Source organism: Camelus ferus, unplaced genomic scaffold, assembly GCF_009834535.1.
Source record: "Camelus ferus isolate YT-003-E unplaced genomic scaffold, BCGSAC_Cfer_1.0 contig1536, whole genome shotgun sequence".
Lineage (NCBI taxonomy): Eukaryota > Metazoa > Chordata > Mammalia > Artiodactyla > Camelidae > Camelus > Camelus ferus.
In genome coordinates this window covers 36,436-57,262 of record NW_022587784.1, presented here as the reverse complement: position 1 = coordinate 57,262, position 20,827 = coordinate 36,436, and the positions used below count along the sequence as shown (strand labels likewise).

The 20,827-nt window shown below is 36.8% G+C and overlaps 1 long non-coding RNA gene across 1 annotated transcript; it reads left to right on the top strand.

Annotated features, from left to right (window-relative positions):
* The first annotated feature begins 809 nt into the window (after positions 1-809).
* Positions 810-1,170, top strand: LOC116662479. The gene is made up of 2 exons (XR_004318442.1): positions 810-904; positions 1,140-1,170. It is a non-coding gene; the product is annotated as an uncharacterized LOC116662479 (long non-coding RNA).
* The last annotated feature ends 19,657 nt before the right edge of the window (positions 1,171-20,827 follow it).

Here is a 20,827-nt window from a genome sequence, read left to right as displayed (position 1 = left end):
TGCGAAAACTGCTTTCAGTTTTGCACTGGCATTAGGAAACCCTGCGAACTCAGATAATAGATTCTCTGTGTAAATATGCCTGGTATGGTGGATCAAAGTTCTGTAATCCGCATGCTGACAACTCTGTAGTGAATATTTCTCGAATCCGAGATACATGAAGCGTGTTCGGAAACACAGAATATCACTGTGAGCGAATCTATGTAAATACATCTCTCTTGGGTAGAATATCTCCAACTTTTTTCTATGAAATCTGCCTCATTTTGGAAACTGGCATTTGAAATCTCTGCAAATCAGAGAAAATGCTTCAAAGTGTCATTGCCTTGTATTGTGATGGAAGTTCGTAAACCACATGCAAACAAATCTGTGGTGAATATTGTAGAAAAGCGTTATGCATGTAGTGTGATCGTATCACAGAAATTCCTGGCGATGGAATCTTAAATTACAGTCTACTGGTTAGAACTCGCTCCAAAATTTTTCCTGAGAAACGGCCTGATTTTCGAAACTGACATAAGGAAAAAGCTGCAATTAACAGTTAATATTTCTAGGTGTAAATATGACAGTATGATGGAAACTTCTGTAATCTACATGTTCCCACTCATTGGAAAGTTGTTGAAACCTTGATGCATGTAGTGTGTTTGGAAATTGGAATTCACTGTGAGGGATACTATGTAAATTACATTTCTATTGGAAGTACACGCTCCATGAGTATTTTTCTGCGAATCTGCCTCATTTTCAAAACTGGCATGAGGAAAGTCATTCAAATATGAGAAAATTCTCAAAGTCAATATGTTTTACGGAGGATGAATTTCGTTTATCCTTATGCTAACAAATCTGTAGTGAATATTTGTCGAAGTCAGTGATGCATGTAGCTTTTTCGAACACGATTTCACGATGACGGTTCTATGTAATTGCATTCTATTGGGTAGAACACGCTAAAAGGATTTTTCTGCAAAAGCTGCATGATTTTAGAAACTGCATTAGGAGAACCCTACTAATCAGAATAAATATTCTATGTATAAATATGCATTGTAAGGTGGATGAAAGTTCGGTAATACCATGTTCACAACTCATTAAAGATATTTGTTGAATCCATGATGCATGGAAGGTTCAGAACACGGAATTCACGTGAGTGAAACTAGGTAAATTACATATCTTTTGGGTAGACCTCGCTCCCAAGAGCATTTTTCTGCCAATCTGCCTCATTATCAAAACTGGCGTTAAAACTAAATTTGAAATCTGAGAAAATACTTCAAAGTGTCGGTAAGCCTTGTATGGTGTATGAAAAGCGTGGGAATCCCACATGCTAAGAACTCTGTAGTGAATATTTGTCGAATCCAAGATGCATGTAACGTTTTGGAACACGGAATTTCACGGTGAACGAATCCATGTAAATCAAATACTATTAGGTAAGAACCCGCTCGAAGTGGTTTTTGCCGTGAAAATCTGCCTCATTTTCTAAACTGGCTTTTGGAAAGCTCTGTGAAATCAGAGAAAATTCTTCTAAGCAACAATATGCCTTGTTTTTGATGAAAGTCCTGTAATCCACCTGCAAACACTATGTAGTGTTTATTTTTTCGAATCCTTTCTGCATGTAGCATGTTCGAACACTAACTACCAGCGGGGGAAGAATATATTTACTATCTATTGGGTAGAACACGCTCCAACAATTGTTTCCTTTGAAAACTGCCTGATTTTAGAAACTGCTATTAGGAAAAAGCTGCGAACTCAGAGTTAAAATTTCTAGGTGTAATATGCCTTGTATGGTGATGAAGTTCTGTAACACATGTACCAACTCATTAAAAATGTTTGTCAAATCCGTGTTGTATGAGAGTGTTCGGAACACGGACAGTGACGGTGATGGAAACGATTTAATTACATATCTATTGGTTAGAACCCGTCCAGAGCATTTTACTGTAAAATCTGCCTCAGTTTGGACACGGATTTATGAAATGTTTTCAATCTGAGTAAATGGTTTAAGGTGACTATATGTCTTCATGGTTTATTAAAGATGTGTATTCACATGCTAACAACTCAGCATTGATATTTGTTGAATCCGGTGCATGTACCATTTTCGGACACGGAATGTTACGGTGACGGTATCTATGAAAATGAGATGTCTACTGCAATAGAACATGCACCAAGAGAAATTTTCTGTGAAACCTGCCTGATTTCAAACTGACTTTAGGAAAACCTGCAAATCAGATAAATGTTTCTAGGTGAATTATGCCTTATGTAATGGACGCAAGTTCGGTAATCCACATGTTCACACTCCCTAAAGAATGTTTGTCGAATCCGTGATGCATGTATCTAGTTCAGATCACGAATGTCATGGTGAGTGAAACTATTTAACTTACTAGTCTTTTGGGTAGAACTCGCTCCAAGAGACTTTTTGTGTGAAATCATGCCTCATTATCAAAACTGGCATCAGGAACCTGAGAATCTGAGAAATATTCTAAGTGTCAATATGCCTTGAATGGGGAATGAAAGTCCCCTAAATCCACACATGTGAATAACTATGTCGTGAATAGTTTTTCGAACCGTGATTATTTAGCGTGTTAGAACATGGAATTTAATGGTAGTGAAACTTTGTAAATATAATTCAATTGGGTAGAACTAGCTAGAATAGAATTTTTCTGCGAAATTGCATGATTATCGAATCTGAAGTTTGGAAAAAGCTGCAAAATGAGCGTAAATATTTGTAGTTGTATATGCCTTTATGTTGGAAGAAAGTTCGGTAATCCACATTTTCACAACTTATTAAAGAATCTTTTTCTAATCCGTGATGCGTGTACCAAGTAGGGAACTGGAATTTCACGGTGATTAAACAATGTAAATTACTTCTCTATTGGTAGAACTCGCTCCAAGAGAATTTTTCTGCAAAAACTGCTTCATGTTTGAACTGGCTTGGAAAGGCTGCAAATCTGAGAAAATATTCTAAGTGTCAATTCATGGTATTTGATGAAGTTCGGTAATCCACAGCTAACAATCTGGAGTGAATATTTGTCAATCCGTCAATGCATGTAGCATGTTCGAACACGGAAATTCACGGCCAGGGAATTTATGTAAATTACATTTCTCTTGGATAAAATCGCTCCAAGAGATTTTTCCCCAGAAACTGCGTGATTTTTCTGGCGTTAGGAAACCCTGCGAAACTCAGATTAATAGATTCTCTGTGTAAATATGCCTGGTATGGTGGATCAAAGTTCTGTAATCCGCATGCTGACAACTCTGTAGTGAATATTTCTCGAATCCGAGATACATGAAGTGGTGTTTGGAACACAGAATATCACGGTGAGCGAATCTATGTAAACATATCTCTTGGGTAGAACTCGCTCCCAGAGATTTTTCTGAGAAATCTGCCTCATTTTCGAAACTGGCGTTGAAAATCTCTGTAAAAGCAGAGAAAATGCTTCATAGTGTCAATATGCCTGTACTGTGATGGAAGTTCGTAAAACCACATGCAAATAAATCTGTGGTGAATATTTGTAGAAAGCGTTATGCATGTAGCGTGATCGTATCATGAAATTCTGGCGATGGAATCTATGTAAAGTACACTGTCTATAGGGTAGAACTCGCTCCAAAAATTTTTTCTTCAGAAAACGGCCTGATTTTCGAAACTGGCATTAGGTAAAAGCTGCAAATTCAGAGTTAATATTTCTAGGTGTAAATATGCCATGTATGGTGGATGAAAGTTCTGTACCCATCTCACAACTCTTTTGAGAAAGTTTTTGAAACCTTGATGCATGTAGCGTGTTCGGAATTGGAATGTCACTGTGAGGGAAACTAAGTAAATTAAATTTCTATTGGGAGGTACTCTCTCCACGAAATTTTTCTGCGAATCTGCCTCATTTTCAAAACTGGCATTAGGAAAAAACTTTTGAAATATGAGAAAATGCGTCAAGGTGTCAATATGGTATTATGGTGGATGAAAGTTCGATAATCATTATGCTAACAACTCTGTAGTGAATATTTTCGAATCCTGATGCATGTAGCATTTTCGGAACACGGAATTTCACGATGACGGGTTCTATGTAAATTGCATGTCTCTTGGGTAGAACTCCTCCAAGAGCATTTTTCTGCGAAAACTGCATGATTTTAAAACTGACATTAGGAGAAATCTACTAAATCAGAATAAAACTTTCTATGTATCAATATGCATTGTAAGGTGGATGAAAGTTCGGTAATACAAATGTTCACAACTCATTAAACTGTTTGTTGGATCCGAAATGTGTGTAACGTGTTCAGAACACGGAATGTCACGGTGAGTGAACTAGGTAAATTACATATCTTTTGGGTAAAACTCGCTCCAAGAGCATTTTTCTGCCAAATCTGCCTCATTTTCAAACTGGCGTTAAAACTAACCTGTGAAATCTGAGAAAATTCTTCAAAGTGTCAGTAAGCCTTGTATGGTGGATGAAAGTGCTGTAATCCACTTGCTAACAACTCTGTAGTGAATATTTGTCGAATCCGAGATGCATGTACGTGTTCAGAACACGGAATTTCACGGTGAGGGAATCCATGTAAATTACATGTTTATGGTTAGAACCCGCTCCAAGAGATTTTGCCGTGAAATCTGTCTCATTTTGGAAACTGGCGTTGAAAGATCTGTGAAATCAGAGAAAATGCTTCTAAGCATCAATATGCCTTGTATTGTGATGAAAGTCCTGTAATCCACATGCAAATAAACCTGTAGATTATATTTGTCGAATAATTTCTGCATGTAGCGTGTTCAAAACACGTAATTACACAGTGGGGGAATTTATGTTTGTACATAGCTATTGGGTAGAACACTCTCCAACAGGTTTTTCCTTGAGAAAACGGCCTGATTTTCGAAACTGGCATTAGGTAAAAGCTGCAAATTCAGAGTTAATGTTTCTAGGTGTAAATATGCCATGTATGGTGGATGAAAGTTCTGTAATCTACATGCTCACAACTCTTTGAGAAAGTTTGTTGAAACCTTGATGCATGTAGCGTGTTCGGAAATTGGAATGTCACTGTGAGGGAAACTAAGTAAATTAAATTTCTATTGGGAAGTACTCGCTCCACGAGAATTTTTCTGCGAATCTGCCTCATTTTCAAAACTGGCATTAGGAAAAACTTTTGAAATATGAGAAAATGCGTCAAGGTGTCAATATGGTATTATGGTGGATGAAAGTTCGATAATCATTATGCTAACAACTCTGTAGTGAATATTTTCGAATCCGTGATGCATGTAGCATTTTCGGAACACGGAATTTCACGATGACGGGTTCTATGTAAATTGCATGTCTCTTGGGTAGAACTCACTCCAAGAGCATTTTTCTGTGAAAACTGCATGATTTTAAAAACTGACATTAGGAGAAATCTACTAAATCAGAATAAAACTTTCTATGTATCAATATGCATTGTAAGGTGGATGAAAGTTCGGTAATACAAATGTTCACAACTCATTAAAAATGTTTGTTGAATCCGAATTGCGTGTAACGTGTTCAGAACACGGAATGTCACGGTGAGTGAAACTAGGTAAATTACATATCTTTTGGGTAAAACTCGCTCCAAGAGCATTTTTCTGCCAAATCTGCCTCATTTTCAAAACTGGCGTTAAAACTAACCTGTGAAATCTGAGAAAATTCTTCAAAGTGTCAGTAAGCCTTGTATGGTGATGAAAGTGCTGTAATCCACTTGCTAACAACTCTGTAGTGAATATTTGTCGAATCCGAGATGCATGTAACGTGTTCAGAACACGGAATTTCACGGTGAGGGAATCCATGTAAATTACATGTCTATTGGTTAGAACCCGCTCCAAGAGTTTTTTGCCGTGAAATCTGTCTCATTTTGGAAACTGGCGTTGAAAGATCTGTGAAATCAGAGAAAATGCTTCTAAGCATCAATATGCCTTGTATTGTGATGAAAGTCCTGTAATCCACATGCAAATAAACCTGTAGTTTATATTTGTCGAATAATTTCTGCATGTAGCGTGTTCAAAACACGTAATTACACAGTGGGGGAATTTATGTTATGTACATATCTATTGGGTAGAACACTCTCCAACAGGTTTTTCCTTTGAAAACTGCCTGATTTTCGAAACTGCTATTAGGAAATAGCTGCAAACCCAGTGTAAATACTTCTAGGTTTAAATATGCCTTGTATGGTGGATGAAAGTTCGGTAATCCACATGCTCACACTCATTAAAGAATGTTTGTCGAATTCGTGATCCATGTAACGTGTTCGGAATACGGAATGTCATAGTGAATGAAACAATGTAAGTTACAAGTCTATTGGGTAGAACTCGCTTGAAGAGAATTTTTCTGCGCAATGTGCCTCATTTTCAAATCTGCCATTAGGAGAACCCTGTGAAATCTGAGAAAATGCTTCTAAGTGTCAATATGCCTTGAATGGTGAATGAAGTCCAGTAATCCACATGTTAATAACAGTCTAGTGATTATTTTTCAAACCGTGATTCATGTAGTGCTTATGGAAAACGGAATTTCACGGTAATGAAACGATGTAAATTACAATTCTATTGGGTAGAACTAGCTAGAATAGAATTTTTCTGCGAAAATTGCATGATTATCGAATCTGAAGTTTGGAAAAAGTTGCAAAATGAGAGTAAATATTTGTAGTTGTAAATATGCCATTATGATGGAAAAAAGATCGGTAATCCATATTTTCACAACATATTAAAGAATCGTTTTCTAATCCGTGATGCATGGACCGTGTTCGGAACATGGAATTTCACGGTGATTAAAACAATGTAAATTACTTCTCTATTGGGTAGAACTCGCTCCAAGAGAATTTTTCTGCGAAAACTGCTTCATTTTTGAAACTGGCGTTTGGAAAACACTGCAAAATCTGAGAAAATACTTCTAAGTATCAATATTCAATGCTATTGTAATGAAAGTTCTGTAATCCACATGCTAACAAATCTGGAATGAATATTTGTCGAACCATTAATCATGTAGCATATTCGGAACACGGAATTTCACGGCCAGAGATCTTATGTAAATTACATTTCTCTTCGTTAGAAATCACTCCAAGAGATTTTTCCTGAGAAATCTGCCTGATTTTCGAATCTTGCATTACGAAAACCCTGCAAACTCAGATTAATAGATTCTCGGTGTAAATATGCCTTGTATGGTGGATGAAAGTTCGGTAATCCGCATGCTAACAACTCTGTAGTGAATATTTGTCGAATCCGAGATACATGAAGTGTGTTTGGAACACAGAATATCACGGTGAGCGAATCTATGTAAAATACATGTCTCTTGGGTAGAACTCGCTCCCAGAGATTTTTCTGCGAAATCTGCCTCATTTTCGAAACTGGCGTTTGAAAATCTCTGCAAAAGCAGAGAAAATGCTTCATAGTGTCAATATGCCTTGTATTGTGATGGAAGTTCGTAAAACCACATGCAAATAAATCTGTGGTGAATATTTGTAGAAAGCGTTATGCATGTAGCGTGATAGTATCATGGAAATTCTGGCGATGGAATCTATGTAAACTACACGTCTATAGGGTAGAACTCGCTCCAAAAATTTTTCTTGAGAAAACGGCCTGATTTTCGAAACTGGCATTAGGTAAAAGCTGCAAATTCAGAGTTAATATTTCTAGGTGTAAATATGCCATGTATGGTGGATGAAAGTTCTGTAATCTACATGCTCACAACTCTTTTGAGAAAGTTTGTTGAAACCTTGATGCATGTAGCGTGTTCGGAAATTGGAATGTCACTGTGAGGGAAACTAAGTAAATTAAATTTCTATTGGGAAGTACTCGCTCCACGAGAATTTTTCTGCGAATCTGCCTCATTTTCAAAACTGGCATTAGGAAAAACTTTGAAATATGAGAAAATGCGTCAAGGTGTCAATATGGTATTATGGTGGATGAAAGTTCGATAATCATTATGCTAACAACTCTGTAGTGAATATTTTCGAATCCGTGATGCATGTAGCATTTTCGGAACACGGAATTTCACGATGACGGGTTCTATGTAAATTGCATGTCTCTTGGGTAGAACTCACTCCAAGAGCATTTTTCTGAGAAAACTGCATGATTTTAAAAACTGACATTAGGAGAAATCTACTAAATCAGAATAAAACTTTCTATGTATCAATATGCATTGTAAGGTGGATGAAAGTTCGGTAATACAAATGTTCACAACTCATTAAAAATGTTTGTTGAATCCGAAATGCGTGTAACGTGTTCAGAACACGGAATGTCACGGTGAGTGAAACTAGGTAAATTACATATCTTTTGGGTAAAACTCGCTCCAAGAGCATTTTTCTGCCAAATCTGCCTCATTTTCAAAACTGGCGTTAAAACTAACCTGTGAAATCTGAGAAAATTCTTCAAAGTGTCAGTAAGCCTTGTATGGTGGATGAAAGTGCTGTAATCCACTTGCTAACAACTCTGTAGTGAATATTTTCGAATCCGAGATGCATGTAACGTGTTCAGAACACGGAATTCACGGTGAGGGAATCCATGTAAATACATGTTTATTGGTTAGAACCCTCCAAGAGATTTTGCCGTTGAAATCTGTCTCATTTTGGAAACTGGCGTTGAAATATCTGTGAAATCAGAGAAAATGCTTCTAAATCAATATGCCTTGTATTGTGATGAAAGTCCTGTAATCCACATGCAAATAAACCTGTAGATTATATTTGTCGAATAATTTCTGCTGTAGCGTGTTCAAAACACGTAATTACACAGTGGGGGATTTATGTTATGTACATAGCTATTGGGTAGAACACTCTCCAACAGGTTTTTCCTTTGAAAACTGCCTGATTTCGAAACTGCTATTAGGAAATAGCTGCAAACCCAGTGTAAATAATTCTAGGTTTAAATGCCTTGTATGGTGGATGAAAGTTCTGTAACCTACATGCTCACAACTCTTTGAGAAAGTTTGTTGAAACCTTGATGCATGTAGCGTGTTCGGAAATTGGAATGTCACTGTGAGGGAAACTAAGTAAATTAAATTTCTATTGGGAAGTACTCGCTCCACGAGAATTTTTCTGCGAATCTGCCTCATTTTCAAAACTGGCATTAGGAAAAACTTTTGAAATATGAGAAAATGCGTCAAGGTGTCAATATGGTATTATGGTGGATGAAAGTTCGATAATCATTATGCTAACAACTCTGTAGTGAATATTTTCGAATCCGTGATGCATGTAGCATTTTCGGAACACGGAATTTCACGATGACGGGTTCTATGTAAATTGCATGTCTCTTGGGTAGAACTCACTCCAAGAGCATTTTTCTGCAAATCTGCATGATTTTAAAAACTGACATTAGGAGAAATCTACTAAATCAGAATAAAACTTTCTATGTATCAATATGCATTGTAAGGTGGATGAAAGTTCGGTAATACAAATGTTCACAACTCATTAAAAATGTTTGTTGAATCCGAAATGCGTGTAACGTGTTCAGAACACGGAATGTCACGGTGAGTGAAACTAGGTAAATTACATATCTTTTGGGTAAAACTCGCTCCAAGAGCATTTTTCTGCCAAATCTGCCTCATTTTCAAAACTGGCGTTAAAACTAACCTGTGAAATCTGAGAAAATTCTTCAAAGTGTCAGTAAGCCTTGTATGGTGAATGAAAGTGCTGTAATCCACTTGCTAACAACTCTGTAGTGAATATTTGTCGAATCCGAGATGCATGTAACGTGTTCGGAACACGGAATTTCACGGTGAGGGAATCCATGTAAATTACATGTCTATTGGTTAGAACCCGCTCCAAGAGATTTTTGCCGTGAAATCTGTCTCATTTTGGAAACTGGCGTTGAAAGATCTGTGAAATCAGAGAAAATGCTTCTAAGCATCAATATGCCTTGTATTGTGATGAAAGTCCTGTAATCCACATGCAAATAAACCTGTAGTTTATATTTGTCGAATAATTTCTGCATGTAGCGTGTTCAAAACACGTAATTACACAGTGGGGGAATTTATGTTATGTACATATCTATTGGGTAGAACACTCTCCAACAGGTTTTTCCTTTGAAAACTGCCTGATTTTCGAAACTGCTATTAGGAAATAGCTGCAAACCCAGTGTAAATACTTCTAGGTTTAAATATGCCTTGTATGGTGGATGAAAGTTCGGTAATCCACATGCTCACACTCATTAAAGAATGTTTGTCGAATTCGTGATCCATGTAACGTGTTCGGAATACGGAATGTCATAGTGAATGAAACAATGTAAGTTACAAGTCTATTGGGTAGAACTCGCTTGAAGAGTATTTTTCTGCGCAATGTGCCTCATTTTCAAATCTGCCATTAGGAGAACCCTGTGAAATCTGAGAAAATGCTTCTAAGTGTCAATATGCCTTGAATGGTGAATGAAAGTCCAGTAATCCACAGGTTAATAACAGTCTAGTGATTATTTTTCAAACCGTGATTCATGTAGTGCTTATGGAAAACGGAATTTCACGGTAATGAAACGATGTAAATTACAATTCTATTGGGTAGAACTAGCTAGAATAGAATTTTTCTGCGAAAATTGCATGATTATCGAATCTGAAGTTTGGAAAAAGTTGCAAAATGAGAGTAAATATTTGTAGTTATAAATATGCCATTATGATGGAAAAAAGATCGGTAATCCATATTTTCACAACATATTAAAGAATCGTTTTCTAATCCGTGATGCATGGACCGTGTTCGGAACATGGAATTTCACGGTGATTAAAACAATGTAAATTACTTCTCTATTGGGTAGAACTCGCTCCAAGAGAATTTTTCTGCGAAAACTGCTTCATTTTTGAAACTGGCGTTGGGAAAACGCTGCAAAATCTGAGAAAATACTTCTAAGTATCAATATTCAATCTATTGTAATGAAAGTTCTGTAATCCACATGCTAACAAATCTGGAATGAATATTTGTCGAACCATTAATCATGTAGCATATTCGGAACACGGAATTTCACGGCCAGGTATCTTATGTAAATTACATTTCTCTTCGTTAGAAATCACTCCAAGAGATTTTTCCTGAGAAATCTGCCTGATTTTGAATCTTGCATTACGAAAACCCTGCAAACTCAGATTAATAGATTCTCGGTGTAAATATGCCTTGTATGGTGGATGAAAGTTCGGTAATCCGCATGCTAACAACTCTGTAGTGAATATTTGTCGAATCCGAGATACATGAAGTGTGTTTGGAACACAGAATATCACGGTGAGCGAATCTATGTAAAATACATGTCTCTTGGGTAGAACTCGCTCCCAGAGATTTTTCTGCGAAATCTGCCTCATTTTCGAAACTGGCGTTTGAAAATCTCTGCAAAAGCAGAGAAAATGCTTCATAGTGTCAATATGCCTTGTATTGTGATGGAAGTTCGTAAAACCACATGCAAATAAATCTGTGGTGAATATTTGTAGAAAGCGTTATGCATGTAGCGTGATCGTATCATGGAAATTCTGGCGATGGAATCTATGTAAACTACACGTCTATAGGGTAGAACTCGCTCCAAAAATTTTTTCTTGAGAAAACGGCCTGATTTTCGAAACTGGCATTAGGTAAAAGCTGCAAATTCAGAGTTAATGTTTCTAGGTGTAAATATGCCATGTATGGTGGATGAAAGTTCTGTAATCTACATGCTCACAACTCTTTTGAGAAAGTTTGTTGAAACCTTGATGCATGTAGCGTGTTCGGAAATTGGAATGTCACTGTGAGGGAAACTAAGTAAATTAAATTTCTATTGGGAAGTACTCGCTCCACGAGAATTTTTCTGCGAATCTGCCTCATTTTCAAAACTGGCATTAGGAAAAACTTTTGAAATATGAGAAAATGCGTCAAGGTGTCAATATGGTATTATGGTGGATGAAAGTTCGATAATCATTATGCTAACAACTCTGTAGTGAATATTTTCGAATCCGTGATGCATGTAGCATTTTCGGAACACGGAATTTCACGATGACGGGTTCTATGTAAATTGCATGTCTCTTGGGTAGAACTCACTCCAAGAGCATTTTTCTGCGAAAACTGCATGATTTTAAAAACTGACATTAGGAGAAATCTACTAAATCAGAATAAAACTTTCTATGTATCAATATGCATTGTAAGGTGGATGAAAGTTCGGTAATACAAATGTTCACAACTCATTAAAAATGTTTGTTGAATCCGAAATGCGTGTAACGTGTTCAGAACACGGAATGTCACGGTGAGTGAAACTAGGTAAATTACATATCTTTTGGGTAAAACTCGCTCCAAGAGCATTTTTCTGCCAAATCTGCCTCATTTTCAAAACTGGCGTTAAAACTAACCTGTGAAATCTGAGAAAATTCTTCAAAGTGTCAGTAAGCCTTGTATGGTGAATGAAAGTGCTGTAATCCACTTGCTAACAACTCTGTAGTGAATATTTGTCGAATCCGAGATGCATGTAACGTGTTCGGAACACGGAATTTCACGGTGAGGGAATCCATGTAAATTACATGTCTATTGGTTAGAACCCGCTCCAAGAGATTTTTGCCGTGAAATCTGTCTCATTTTCGGAAACTGGCGTTGAAAGATCTGTGAAATCAGAGAAAATGCTTCTAAGCATCAATATGCCTTGTATTGTGATGAAAGTCCTGTAATCCACATGCAAATAAACCTGTAGTTTATATTTGTCGAATAATTTCTGCATGTAGCGTGTTCAAAACACGTAATTACACAGTGGGGGAATTTATGTTATGTACATATCTATTGGGTAGAACACTCTCCAACAGGTTTTTCCTTTGAAAACTGCCTGATTTTCGAAACTGCTATTAGGAAATAGCTGCAAACCCAGTGTAAATACTTCTAGGTTTAAATATGCCTTGTATGGTGGATGAAAGTTCGGTAATCCACATGCTCACACTCATTAAAGAATGTTTGTCGAATTCGTGATCCATGTAACGTGTTCGGAATACGGAATGTCATAGTGAATGAAACAATGTAAGTTACAAGTCTATTGGGTAGAACTCGCTTGAAGAGAATTTTTCTGCGCAATGTGCCTCATTTTCAAATCTGCCATTAGGAGAACCCTGTGAAATCTGAGAAAATGCTTCTAAGTGTCAATATGCCTTGAATGGTGAATGAAAGTCCAGTAATCCACATGTTAATAACAGTCTAGTGATTATTTTTCAAACCGTGATTCATGTAGTGCTTATGGAAAACGGAATTTCACGGTAATGAAACGATGTAAATTACAATTCTATTGGGTAGAACTAGCTAGAATAGAATTTTTCTGCGAAAATTGCATGATTATCGAATCTGAAGTTTGGAAAAAGTTGCAAAATGAGAGTAAATATTTGTAGTTGTAAATATGCCATTATGATGGAAAAAAGATCGGTAATCCATATTTTCACAACATATTAAAGAATCGTTTTCTAATCCGTGATGCATGGACCGTGTTCGGAACATGGAATTTCACGGTGATTAAAACAATGTAAATTACTTCTCTATTGGGTAGAACTCGCTCCAAGAGAATTTTTCTGCGAAAACTGCTTCATTTTTGAAACTGGCGTTGGGAAAACGCTGCAAAATCTGAGAAAATACTTCTAAGTATCAATATTCAATCTATTGTAATGAAAGTTCTGTAATCCACATGCTAACAAATCTGGAATGAATATTTGTCGAACCATTAATCATGTAGCATATTCGGAACACGGAATTTCACGGCCAGGTATCTTATGTAAATTACATTTCTCTTCGTTAGAAATCACTCCAAGAGATTTTTCCTGAGAAATCTGCCTGATTTTGAATACTGGCATTACGAAAAATCCTGCAAATCAGATTAATAGATTCTCGGTGTAAATATGCTTGTATGGTGGATGAAAGTTCGGTAATCCGCATGCTAACACTCTGTAGTGAATATTTGTCGAATCCGAGATACATGAAGTGTGTTTGGAACACAGAATATCACGGTGAGCGAATCTATGTAAAATACATGTCTCTTGGGTAGAACTCGCTCCCAGAGATTTTTCTGCGAAATCTGCCTCATTTTCGAAACTGGCGTTTGAAAATCTCTGCAAAAGCAGAGAAAATGCTTCATAGTGTCAATATGCCTTGTATTGTGATGGAAGTTCGTAAAACCACATGCAAATAAATCTGTGGTGAATATTTGTAGAAAGCGTTATGCATGTAGCGTGATCGTATCATGGAAATTCTGGCGATGGAATCTATGTAAACTACACGTCTATAGGGTAGAACTCGCTCCAAAAATTTTTTCTTGAGAAAACGGCCTGATTTTCGAAACTGGCATTAGGTAAAAGCTGCAAATTCAGAGTTAATGTTTCTAGGTGTAAATATGCCATGTATGGTGGATGAAAGTTCTGTAATCTACATGCTCACAACTCTTTGAGAAAGTTTGTTGAAACCTTGATGCATGTAGCGTGTTCGGAAATTGGAATGTCACTGTGAGGGAAACTAAGTAAATTAAATTTCTATTGGGAAGTACTCGCTCCACGAGAATTTTTCTGCGAATCTGCCTCATTTTCAAAACTGGCATTAGGAAAAACTTTTGAAATATGAGAAAATGCGTCAAGGTGTCAATATGGTATTATGGTGGATGAAAGTTCGATAATCATTATGCTAACAAATCTGTAGTGAATATTTTCGAATCCGTGATGCATGTAGCATTTTCGGAACACGGAATTTCACGATGACGGGTTCTATGTAAATTGCATGTCTCTTGGGTAGAACTCACTCCAAGAGCATTTTTCTGCGAAAACTGCATGATTTTAAAACTGACATTAGGAGAAATCTACTAAATCAGAATAAAACTTTCTATGTATCAATATGCATTGTAAGGTGGATGAAAGTTCGGTAATACAAATGTTCACAACTCATTAAAATGTTTGTTGATCCGAAATGCGTGTAACGTGTTCAGAACACGGAATGTCACGGTGAGTGAAACTAGGTAATTACATATCTTTTGGGTAAAACTCGCTCCAAGAGCATTTTTCTGCCAAATCTGCCTCATTTTCAAAACTGGCGTTAAAACTAACCTGTGAAATCTGAGAAAATTCTTCAAAGTGTCAGTAAGCCTTGTATGGTGGATGAAAGTGCTGTAATCCACTTGCTAACAACTCTGTAGTGAATATTTGTCGAATCCGAGATGCATGTAACGTGTTCAGAACACGGAATTTCACGGTGAGGGAATCCATGTAAATTACATGTTTATTGGTTAGAACCCGCTCCAAGAGATTTTGCCGTGAAATCTGTCTCATTTTGGAAACTGGCGTTGAAAGATCTGTGAAATCAGAGAAAATGCTTCTAAGCATCAATATGCCTTGTATTGTGATGAAAGTCCTGTAATCCACATGCAAATAAACCTGTAGATTTATTTGTCGAATAATTTCTGCATGTAGCGTGTTCAAAACACGTAATTACACAGTGGGGGAATTTATGTTATGTACATAGCTATTGGGTAGAACACTCTCCAACAGGTTTTTCCTTTGAAAACTGCCTGATTTTCGAAACTGGCATTAGGTAAAAGCTGCAAATTCAGAGTTAATATTTCTAGGTGTAAATATTCCTTGTATGGTGGATGAAAGTTCTGTAACCTACATGCTCACAACTCTTTTGAGAAAGTTTGTTGAAACCTTGATGCATGTAGCGTGTTCGGAAATTGGAATGTCACTGTGAGGGAAACTAAGTAAATTAAATTTCTATTGGGAAGTACTCGCTCCACGAGAATTTTTCTGCGAATCTGCCTCATTTTCAAAACTGGCATTAGGAAAAACTTTTGAAATATGAGAAAATGCGTCAATGTGTCAATATGGTATTATGGTGGATGAAAGTTCGATAATCATTATGCTAACAACTCTGTAGTGAATATTTTCGAATCCGTGATGCATGTAGCATTTTCGGAACACGGAATTTCACGATGACGGGTTCTATGTAAATTGCATGTCTCTTGGGTAGAACTCACTCCAAGAGCATTTTTCTGCGAAAACTGCATGATTTTAAAAACTGACATTAGGAGAAATCTACTAAATCAGAATAAAACTTTCTATGTATCAATATGCATTGTAAGGTGGATGAAAGTTCGGTAATACAAATGTTCACAACTCATTAAAAATGTTTGTTGAATCCGAAATGCGTGTAACGTGTTCAGAACACGGAATGTCACGGTGAGTGAAACTAGGTAAATTACATATCTTTTGGGTAAAACTCGCTCCAAGAGCATTTTTCTGCCAAATCTGCCTCATTTTCAAAACTGGCGTTAAAACTAACCTGTGAAATCTGAGAAAATTCTTCAAAGTGTCAGTAAGCCTTGTATGGTGGATGAAAGTGCTGTAATCCACTTGCTAACAACTCTGTAGTGAATATTTGTCGAATCCGAGATGCATGTAACGTGTTCAGGAACACGGAATTTCACGGTGAGGGAATCCATGTAAATTACATGTCTATTGGTTAGAACCCGCTCCAAGAGATTTTTGCCGTGAAATCTGTCTCATTTTGGAAACTGGCGTTGAAAGATCTGTGAAATCAGAGAAAATGCTTCTAAGCATCAATATGCCTTGTATTGTGATGAAAGTCCTGTAATCCACATGCAAATAAACCTGTAGTTTATATTTGTCGAATAATTTCTGCATGTAGCGTGTTCAAAACACGTAATTACACAGTGGGGGAATTTATGTTATGTACATATCTATTGGGTAGAACACTCTCCAACAGGTTTTTCCTTTGAAAACTGCCTGATTTTCGAAACTGCTATTAGGAAATAGCTGCAAACCCAGTGTAAATACTTCTAGGTTTAAATATGCCTTGTATGGTGGATGAAAGTTCGGTAATCCACATGCTCACACTCATTAAAGAATGTTTGTCGAATTCGTGATCCATGTAACGTGTTCGGAATACGGAATGTCATAGTGAATGAAACAATGTAAGTTACAAGTCTATTGGGTAGAACTCGCTTGAAGAGAATTTTTCTGCGAAATGTGCCTCATTTTCAAATCTGCCATTAGGAGAACCCTGTGAAATCTGAGAAAATGCTTCTAAGTGTCAATATGCCTTGAATGGTGAATGAAAGTCCAGTAATCCACATGTTAATAACAGTCTAGTGATTATTTTTCAAACCGTGATTCATGTAGTGCTTATGGAAAACGGAATTTCACGGTAATGAAACGATGTAAATTACAATTCTATTGGGTAGAACTAGCTAGAATAGAATTTTTCTGCGAAAATTGCATGATTATCGAATCTGAAGTTTGGAAAAAGTTGCAAAATGAGAGTAAATATTTGTAGTTGTAAATATGCCATTATGATGGAAAAAAGATCGGTAATCCATATTTTCACAACATATTAAAGAATCGTTTTCTAATCCGTGATGCATGGACCGTGTTCGGAACATGGAATTTCACGGTGATTAAAACAATGTAAATTAATTCTCTATTGGGTAGAACTCGCTCCAAGAGAATTTTTCTGCGAAAACTGCTTCATTTTTGAAACTGGCGTTGGGAAAACGCTGCAAAATCTGAGAAAATACTTCTAAGTATCAATATTCAATCTATTGTAATGAAAGTTCTGTAATCCACATGCTAACAAATCTGGAATGAATATTTGTCGAACCATTAATCATGTAGCATATTCGGAACACGGAATTTAACGGCCAGGGATCTTATGTAAATTATATTTCTCTTCGTTAGAAATCACTCCAAGAGATTTTTCCTGAGAAATCTGCCTGATTTTTGAATCTTGCATTACGAAAACCCTGCAAACTCAGATTAATAGATTCTCGGTGTAAATATGCCTTGTATGGTGGATGAAAGTTCGGTAATCCGCATGCTAACAACTCTGTAGTGAATATTTGTCGAATCCGAGATACATGAAGTGTGTTTGGAACACAGAATATCACGGTGAGCGAATCTATGTAAAATACATGTCTCTTGGGTAGAACTCGCTCCCAGAGATTTTTCTGCGAAATCTGCCTCATTTTCGAAACTGGCGTTTGAAAATCTCTGCAAAAGCAGAGAAAATGCTTCATAGTGTCAATATGCCTTGTATTGTGATGGAAGTTCGTAAAACCACATGCAAATAAATCTGTGGTGAATATTTGTAGAAAGCGTTATGCATGTAGCGTGATCGTATCATGGAAATTCTGGCGATGGAATCTATGTAAACTACACGTCTATAGGGTAGAACTCGCTCCAAAAATTTTTTCTTGAGAAAACGGCCTGATTTTCGAAACTGGCATTAGGTAAAAGCTGCAAATTCAGAGTTAATATTTCTAGGTGTAAATATGCCATGTATGGTGGATGAAAGTTCTGTAACCTACATGCTCACAACTCTTTTGAGAAAGTTTGTTGAAACCTTGATGCATGTAGCGTGTTCGGAAATTGGAATGTCACTGTGAGGGAAACTAAGTAAATTAAATTTCTATTGGGAAGTACTCGCTCCACGAGAATTTTTCTGCGAATCTGCCTCATTTTCAAAACTGGCATTAGGAAAAACTTTTGAAATATGAGAAAATGCGTCAAGGTGTCAATATGGTATTATGGTGGATGAAAGTTCGATAATCATTATGCTAACAACTCTGTAGTGAATATTTTCGAATCCGTGATGCATGTAGCATTTTCGGAACACGGAATTTCACGATGACGGGTTCTATGTAAATTGCATGTCTCTTGGGTAGAACTCACTCCAAGAGCATTTTTCTGCGAAAACTGCATGATTTTAAAAACTGACATTAGGAGAAATCTACTAAATCAGAATAAAACTTTCTATGTATCAATATGCATTGTAAGGTGGATGAAAGTTCGGTAATACAAATGTTCACAACTCATTAAACATGTTTGTTGAATCCGAAATGCGTGTAACGTGTTCAGAACACGGAATGTCACGGTGAGTGAAACTAGGTAAATTACATATCTTTTGGGTAAAACTCGCTCCAAGAGCATTTTTCTGCCAAATCTGCCTCATTTTCAAAACTGGCGTTAAAACTAACCTGTGAAATCTGAGAAAATTCTTCAAAGTGTCAGTAAGCCTTGTATGGTGGATGAAAGTGCTGTAATCCACTTGCTAACAACTCTGTAGTGAATATTTGTCGAATCCGAGATGCATGTAACGTGTTCAGAACACGGAATTTCACGGTGAGGGAATCCATGTAAATTACATGTCTATTGGTTAGAACCCGCTCCAAGAGATTTTTGCCGTGAAATCTGTCTCATTTTGGAAACTGGCGTTGAAAGATCTGTGAAATCAGAGAAAATGCTTCTAAGCATCAATATGCCTTGTATTGTGATGAAAGTCCTGTAATCCACATGCAAATAAACCTGTAGTTATATTTGTCGAATAATTTCTGCATGTAGCGTGTTCAAAACACGTAATTACACAGTGGGGGAATTTATGTTATGTACATAGCTATTGGGTAGAACACTCTCCAACAGGTTTTTCCTTTGAAAACTGCCTGATTTTCGAAACTGCTATTAGGAAATAGCTGCAAACCCAGTGTAAATAATTCTAGGTTTAAATATGCCTTGTATGGTGGATGAAAGTTCTGTAACCTACATGCTCACAATTCTTTTGAGAAAGTTTGTTGAAACCTTGATTCATGTAGCGTGTTCGGAAATTAGAATGTCACTGTGAGGGAAACTAAGTAAATTAAATTTCTATTGGGAATTACTCGCTCCACGAGAATTTTTCTGCGAATCTGCCTCATTTTCAAAACTGGCATTAGGAAAAACTTTTGAAATATGAGAAAATGCGTCAATGTGTCAATATGGTATTATGGTGGATGAAAGTTCGATAATCATTATGCTAACAACTCTGTAGTGAATATTTTCGAATCCGTGATGCATGTAGCATTTTCGGAACACGGAATTTCACGATGACGGGTTCTATGTAAATTGCATGTCTCTTGGGTAGAACTCACTCCAAGAGCATTTTTCTGAGAAAACTGCATGATTTTAAAAACTGACATTAGGAGAAATCTACTAAATCAGAATAAAACTTTCTATGTATCAATATGCATTGTAAGGTGGATGAAAGTTCGGTAATACAAATGTTCACAACTCATTAAACATGTTTGTTGAATCCGAAATGTGTGTAACGTGTTCAGAACACGGAATGTCACGGTGAGTGAAACTAGGTAAATTACATATCTTTTGGGTAAAACTCGCTCCAAGAGCATTTTTCTGCCAAATCTGAATCATTTTCAAAGCTGGCGTTAAAACTAACCTGTGAAATCTGAGAAAATTCTTCAAAGTGTCAGTAAGCCTTGTATGGTGGATGAAAGTGCTGTAATCCACTTGCTAACAACTCTGTAGTGAATATTTGTCGAATCCGAGATGCATGTAACGTGTTCAGAACACGGAATTTCACGGTGAGGGAATCCATGTAAATTACATGTCTATTGGTTAGAACCCGCTCCAAGAGATTTTGCCGTGAAATCTGTCTCATTTAGGAAACTGGCATTGAAAGATCTGTGAAATCAGAGAAAATGCTTCTAAGCATCAATATGCCTTGTATTGTGATGAAAGTCCTGTAATCCACATGCAAATAAACCTGTAGTTTATATTTGTCGAATAATTTCTGCATGTAGCGTGTTCAAAACACGTAATTACACAGTGGGGGAATTTATGTTATGTACATATCTATTGGGTAGAACACTCTCCAACAGGTTTTTCCTTTGAAAACTGCCTGATTTTCGAAACTGCTATTAGGAAATAGCTGCAAACCCAGTGTAAATACTTCTAGGTTTAAATATGCCTTGTATGGTGGATGAAAGTTCGGTAATCCACATGCTCACACTCATTAAAGAATGTTTGTCGAATTCGTGATCCATGTAACGTGTTCGGAATACGGAATGTCATAGTGAATGAAACAATGTAAGTTACAAGTCTATTGGGTAGAACTCGCTTGAAGAGAATTTTTCTGCGAAATGTGCCTCATT